This window comes from Cibotium barometz, chromosome 56, assembly GCF_041138505.1.
Source record: "Cibotium barometz isolate CiBa-2024 chromosome 56, ASM4113850v1, whole genome shotgun sequence".
NCBI classification, from domain to species: Eukaryota; Viridiplantae; Streptophyta; class Polypodiopsida; order Cyatheales; family Cibotiaceae; genus Cibotium; species Cibotium barometz.
In genome coordinates, this window is record NC_141101.1 from 6750993 (window position 1) to 6758804 (window position 7812).

The following is a 7812-nucleotide window of genomic DNA, read 5'->3' on the forward strand; positions in this document are numbered from 1 at the left end:
GATGACAGATGTACTGTTCATGATTTGACTTCTGGTGATACGATTATTGCATCTGGAACCTTTGTTTCGTGGGCTGTATAGGGTCAATTCTTATGACAAGTGTGGAAGATTCAGCAAATGCAGTTTCTGATGAAAACGCAGTTTTAGATGCAAAACTATGGCATGCTCGTTTTGGTCATCTGACTTTGCTAGTTTGCTGCTTTTGCAGAAATTTGATATGGTTGCTTCATTGCCCCCTCTTGAGGCACCATTGAAACATGTTTGTGAAGGCTGTATTTTGGGCAAAATGCAGCGTTCTACGTTTCCAAAGGATGGTTCTGTGCGGGCCACTCGCAAATTGCAACTTGTACATAGTGATGTATGTGGGCCTATGCAAACTCCGTCCTCAAGGCATGCATGGGAATATCCACTGAAGGCAAAGTCCAAAGTGTTTTTGTGCTTCAAACAATTTTTGCTTATGGCTGAAAATGTATCCAATTGTATTGTGGGCACCCTCCGTTCTGATCGGGGGGGAGTACGTCTAAAGAGTTTGATCCATTTTTGGCTAGTCGTGGGATAAAACACCAATGTACAGTGCCGTACACCCCTCAGCAAAATGGTGTTGCTGAGAGGAAAAATAGGTCACTTATGGAGATGGCACGATGTATGGTCAAGAGCCAAGCTTTGCCATATGCGTTTTGGCTTGATGAGGCTATCATGAGTGTTGCATATGTACTCAACAGGTGTCTCACTAAGGCCTTGCAGTCTGTTACTCCATACGAAGCTTGGCATGGCAGGAAACCTTCTATTAGTCACTTGCGTGTCTTTGGTTGCTTGGCCTATGCTTTAGTGTCTGTGCAACAACGTAGAAAATTGGATGATAAGGCTGTGAAATGCATTTTTGTTGGTTACAATGCTGAGAGCAAGGGTTACAGATTGTATCATCTGCAGTCAAAGCGTATCTTGATTAGTTGAGATGTTGTTTTTGTGGAAGATGATGTGCAGCCTTTGTTATCATGTACCAAAGAGACAGGTGTGAGCTTACGAGATGTATTTGATACGTTGTTGCCTCTGTTTACAAGTGGGAATTCAAATGTAAGTCCTAATGAGGTAAATATTCAGCCTATGCAGATTTCAAACGACATCATAGATTAGCCTATTTCTGATGCAGATTTACAGGATGTAATTTATGAGGATAGGGCTGAAAATGAGCAGGCTAGAGGTATGTCTAAATGGCTGGTGCAAACCTTGTGTGATAGTAAAATTGATGCACCTATTTCTAGTCGTACTCGTTTAGGTTTTCAGCATGCCTCTTATGCATCAGATTGTTATGCTTTGGCTGTGTCTAGTATGTGTGAAGAGGAAGAACCTCTTTCAATTGATGAGGCACAAAAATCAGAAAATTGGTTGGCTGCAATGCAAAGTGAATATGATGCTATAATGAAGAATGGTACATGGTCTTTGTGTGATTTGCTTACTGGTAAAAAGATCATTGGATGTAAGTGGGTTTTTAAGTTGAAACGAAAGCCAGATGGCAGTGTTGATCGCTATAAGGCTAGACTTGTTGTTGCAAAGGGTTATGCTCAAGAAAAGGGCATTGATTATGATGAGACCTTTGCTCCCACTTGTCATATGACTACCATTCGTAGCATTTGTGCATTGGTAGCTCATAATGGTTGGAATGTACATCAGTTTTGGACATAAAGACTGCGTTCTTGAATGTAGATTTGCATGAGGAGGTGTATGTATCGCAGTCTCATGGTTTTGTTCAAAAAGGGTAGGAAAACAAAGTGTGCAGGTTGAAAAAGGCTTTGTATGGTTTAAAGCAAGCTCCACGAGCTTGGTATGAAAAGATACATGCATATTTAACTGCACAGAATAGTCCAATAGAAAGCACTTTGTATGTTAAACGTGTGGATGATGTACATCTAATCATTGCTCTCTATGTCGATGACATGCTGCTCACAAGACCAAATGAGAGTCATATTGCTGATTTTAAGGCTGATTTGAATGCCTCTTTTGAGATGTCAGATTTGGGGCATTTGCATCCTTATTTGGGGATATGATTTAAGCAGTGTGATGGAGGTATTGCTTTGTGTCAGATAAAGTATATTGAGACATTGTTGCAGAGATTTGGCCTTGAAGACTGCAAGCCTATTGCTACTCCAATGGAGACAAGTTTGAAGTTGAGTCTTCATGATGCTGGAGATCACTTTGATGTCACACTCTATCAGACAGCTGTTGGTTGTCTCATTTATGTATGCATTACGAGGCCCAACATTCAGTTTGCAGTCTCATAGGTGAGCAGGTTTATGTATAGCCCAGGGTCTCAGCATTGGAAGGCAATTAAATGCATCTTTCGCTACTTGAGTGGCACCATATATCTTGGGCTGTTTTATCCCAAGGGGGGATTGTTGCCGCCAGGTTTACATGCTTTTTCAGACTCAGATTGGGCTGGTTGCTATGACACAAGAGTGTCCACAAGTGGTTTTTGTTTCATGCTCGGTAGCTCATGCATATCTTGGTTGAGTAAGAAGCAACCTACTATGGCCACTTCTAGTTATGAAGCTGAGTACAGGGCAGCTTTCACAGCTACGGTTGAGTGTGTGTGGCTTAGACGGCTTATGGCTGACTTGGGTGTTGGACAGGAGTCTGCCACCTCTATCTACACTGACAGTCAGAGTGCATTGGCAGTTGAGAAACCCAGTTTTTCATGCTCGCACAAAGCACATTGAGGTGCATTATAACTATGTCAGGGAGAGACTCTCAGCACGAGAGATCAGCTTGGCATATGTGCCAACATAGGACAACCTTGCCGATCTTTTCACAAAGGCGCTTCCTCGTGAGAAGTTTGAAGCTTTCCGGAGCTTGCTCCCCTTTGTGGACTGATCTACTTCGGGCATGGCACTTCCCTATACATGAGTGCTAGCTCTCGTTCACACCATCACTCCCAGGGGAGATTTGTTGCCATATATATAGGCAGTGATGTGTGTGAACACACTTAGGACCGTCGAGGCACTTTTTCCCTCTTTAGGAGGTTTTTTCCCCCGGCTTGTATATACGCCCATCATTCTAGGGCTAACTTATCTTTGTACATTGACACAATCTAATACACTGTGTGTTGTGTGCATTCTTGCTTCTTCTTCTCCAAGCTTTGTGTGCTTTCCTGTAACCCTAATTCCAACAATACACACACAGAGCTTGAGACACAAAAGAGCAAGAGTGCCAAAATAGTTCTTCTAGATAAGATAATGTGAGAAGTAATATAATATGTCCTAGGGTACTCAAGTACCATCACCTAAGAGGGTGGTCACTGAGGGTGATCACCTAAGAGGGTGGTCACAGAGGGAAAAAAATCCTTTCAAGCAAGAAGGTAAAAAGTGCATGTGTGTAAGAGCTTGTCCACACCAAAACGACCACGAGGTATACACAACACGTGTAACAAACCCTCCTAGAGTAACTAATGTAAACATATACAACGAATAGTAGATCAATCCCCAAATGATAATAACTTGAATCCTAAATCCTTGTGGAAGGCTTTAAACTTTTCTCTTGGAAGAGCTTTTGTAAATAGATCTACCATGTTATCTTGTGTAGAGACATGCATTACGTTAATCTCTCTAGTATGGAACCTTTACCTAATATAATGATAATAACCTCAATGTGCTCTATGCAAGCATGAAAAATTGGATTACTCGTAACTTCCATTGCACTCTGACTATTAGTGTGGATAGGAATCACAGGAATACTATCCCACATGTAAATCAATACCAATAGGCGTTGATCCATACACATTCAACTATCATTATAATTGTTGCCCTCCTATATTTAGCCTCACAGTTAGAGGTGGCCACAATAGGTTATATCTTGTTGAGCCATGATGTGCTTCATCTACTAATGATGAAATAGTTATCACTAGTGGACAATCTTGTATCATATAACAACTAGGCCAATCGCTATTTGTGCAAGGAAGATAACAAGCCTCTACCATAGAAGAGATCCAATGTCCCAATGCCTTTGAGATAATGAAAGGCATTCACGGCTTGCCTCAATGCTTGTGTCAGGGGCTATGCACAAATCCGCTCAACTAGGAAACCCCAAACTGGATATCCAATCGAGTATTACAAATAAATTAAGCATCCCACATCCTATTGATAAAGAGATGCATAAAATGGTTCTACATCATCCTACAATGAAAACCTCAATCCGTTTTTCTACAGGTGTAGAAATAGACTTGCAGTCTTCAAAATGAAACCTCTAAAGGAGCTATCCAATGTGCTTGGACTGATACATGATAAGACCCCCTGAAATGATACAAACTGTATGCTGAGATTATAGCCCTCAAGACTGACTTACAGTCACATCAAATGAGCACTGTAAGTCAGTCTTGAGGGCTATAATCTCCTCCTCATTGGGACCCGTAAAAAACCATGTAGTATGAGAATAATCAAATCCTCACTAACTTTGTAAATATAAAGTATGCTTTCCATTGGATTATTGTTGAAACTAAGAGCAATCAAGTGAGCCTGAATTTTATGGTATCATGCCTGTGGTGCCTGTTTCAGACCAAACAATTCCTTACTTAAATAGCCCTCTGAACCCTTCTGAACAAAACTTGGAGATTGGGTGACATAGACTTCTTCCTATAAATCCCCATTCAAAAAATCTATTTTTACATCCAACTGATGCACTTGCCCATCAAAGTGTGCTGCTAATACAATGTCATAATGTATGGTAATCATATGTGATGTTTACTGAACGGTTTCTTCATAGTCAATCCCTTACTTTTGGGCATACCCCTTTATGACTAGCCTTGCTTTGTAGCGATCAATGCTACCATTTAATTTGCATTTAAGCTTATAAACCCACTTAGTTCCTATGGCATGCTTTGCCTGTGGACAACAAGTCACATAACTCCCAAGTTCTATTTTTATGAATGGAATTGATTTTTTCAATTACACGGCAGCCATCCAATGCTCACTTTTTGAAGCATCTTCAAAAGAAATAGGCTCCTCATTACATGATGTAGCTATGAGTGCCTGATCAATAAAATAGCTTTTTTTAATTTTTTGGGCCAGGGTCAGAGATGAGCAGGCTCATTCTGAGACTTGAACAAATAAATGATTTTGTCATTAGCTTCGCCATCCCCAGTCTTAGAGACTATTTCGCTACTTCCTTAAAGGCATTACCCCGGAAGACCCATGAGCTAGGCAAGATAGTTGAGAGATTTTCTTTAATGTCCTGAAGAAGATTTATCATCATGACTTAAATTAAAATCCTGATATAAGATTAAGGACATGACCTTAATTGACCTTGATCTTAAAGAAGAGTCAATAATTATTTAGATACTTTAATCTAAAGCCAATGAATGTGTCTAGGTTAGAATCAATTTAAAATGCTAACCCACTAAAAACTCTGTATACCCGGCTAATTTCCAAATAGGAATTGCCCTACCCAAGTTGGGTGTTGGCTCAAAAATAGCCATGTCCATGGCAAGTAGTTGATCTTCTTCTACTACTAGGTAGAGGAGTGGATAATTTGTTATCGCACACAAAGTGCCAAATAGCCATTTTGGGGCTACTTTGGCCACCTTGATAGTAGCTTGTTCTTTGGCCAACTACATCATCATTATCTGGCTGATCAATGGATTGAAACTCAATCTAATGATTTTGGGGTGTGCGAGCCTCAAGCTAATGGTCAACACCACTTTGGAACAAAGGCAACAAAGAATGCATTTTGTGGACCCACAATGGCCTACGATTTTCATTCCAACAAGGGTTGGGCTGAGTATTCAATGAATACCACATCCCAATTGACTATTATCTTGCATGTCGTAGGCTGGTACAAATGGTACCCTTTGCTTTTGTCTCACAACTATATCCCATAAATATGCATTTCATGGCCTTGTCATGAAGCTTGTGTTGTGGGTGAGCATATGCTAAACAATCAAACACAGGCATATGATTCACCACTAACTTTCTTCCATTCCTCAATGTGGGGATTATGAAGAGGATATAGACCCCATTGTTTCATATGGGATTGATACGTTTGAAATGACTCCCCAATATTACATGGAGGATCATTTTGAGCAAGTCAAGTCTGTATATCAAGCGGCTGCTCTCTCGCCAAACAAGAGGGCAAAACCTTAATACCTTTGCCAGGAGACCACCTCTTCAATGCTACAATTGTGGTGGACCACATCGTGTAGCGGAGTGCCCTAATAGGCTATAGAAGATCGCTACTCAAATGCAACCAAATCAAAGGAGCACATCGGGAATGCCGGTACTTACATGTAATCATTATGGCATAGATCATTTGATTACTCAATGTCCACCTAATCCAAGTGCACCCAAGATTACGCCATTGAATTTGGTTGAGGTTACCAATGAGGCACTAGGAACCACACCTGTTGTACCCGCAATGGAGCACATCGGAAATGCCGGTACTTACATGTAATCATTGTGGCATAGATCATTTGATTACTCAATGTCCACCTAATCCAAGTGCACCCAAGATTACGCCATTGAATTTGGTTGAGGTTACCAATGAGGCACTAGGAACCTCATTGGTTGAGGTTACCAATGAGGTTACCAATGAGGCACTAGGAACCACACCTGTTGTACCCGCAATGTAATCACGCAGTCAATGTTTCAAAATCAAAACTACATTCTTGAAGAGAGGGATACTACATCAATTGCTCGAGCAAAGAAAAAGAAAACGCAACAGAAGAGATCGCTTAATGCCATAAGCTCCAAACCTAGCTTAATGCCACAAGCTCCAGACCTAGTTCAAAGACTAATATAGGGACATGAGACGACCCTATGTATATGAATGATCCTGAAGATGATTCTGATTCAATAGAAACCATGGGGACCAAAGCCACTACTTTAAGGGAGGAACCCACTCGGGAGCTTTTTCGCAAAAGTAGAAAATCCTATCAATAGATTTCCATACTTTTTCCTTTTTTAACCTTACACAACCATCAATTAGTCTAGTAGAGGATTAAGCCAAGAAACACAAGATTTGACCAAATATTGAATGCTCCACAGGAAGAATCACACGATGGTTGTTGATTTTTCTTGAGTTTGATTTCACTGCTATTGTGAGACCTGGCAAAAAACATGTCATGACTGATCATTTGTCTCGCATACCTAATGGTGAAGCTCCTACGGGAGTTTATGTGATGACTTACTTGACACTTCCTTGTTCATGGTGGAGACAATGCTTGAATGGAGTGAGAAGATTGTTAACTTCTTGGTTAATGGTTTTCCACCCAAAGAGCTTCGTAAAGATCTAGCTCGAAAGCTGATCAAGTAATGCGAACCCTATTGCCTAATGGTCGAGACTCTTTATAAAAGAGGAAAGGATGACGTTCTTAGGTGGCGTTGTGCCCGAGAGGATGAGTATCTATATATTTTGCAAGAGGCACATATGGGCGTAGCCGGTGGTCACTTTTCAAGAGACTTAACTACGCGAAAGATATTGCAATCAGGGTATTGGTGGCCCACTATGTTCCAAGATGCATCACTTTTTGTGAAGAGTTGTGATGAATGCCAACGCTACAAGAAACCCCAGTGGAAAGATCAGATCCCCTACATCCAATTAAAGTAAACCAACCATTTGAAGAAGCAGTCATGCCATGGGAATTTGTCATTCCTAGTCTTCGTGTTGCTACTCAAGAGGGCTGGGATGGTAATCCCTTAGTAGAGCGTTTGTATATCCTTGAGCAGTTAGATGAAGAAAGACAATTGGCGGTATACAATGCCCTTGTAGAGAAGGATAGAAGGAAGAAATGGTTTGATCGCCACCTGAAAGACAAGGACATCAAAGTTG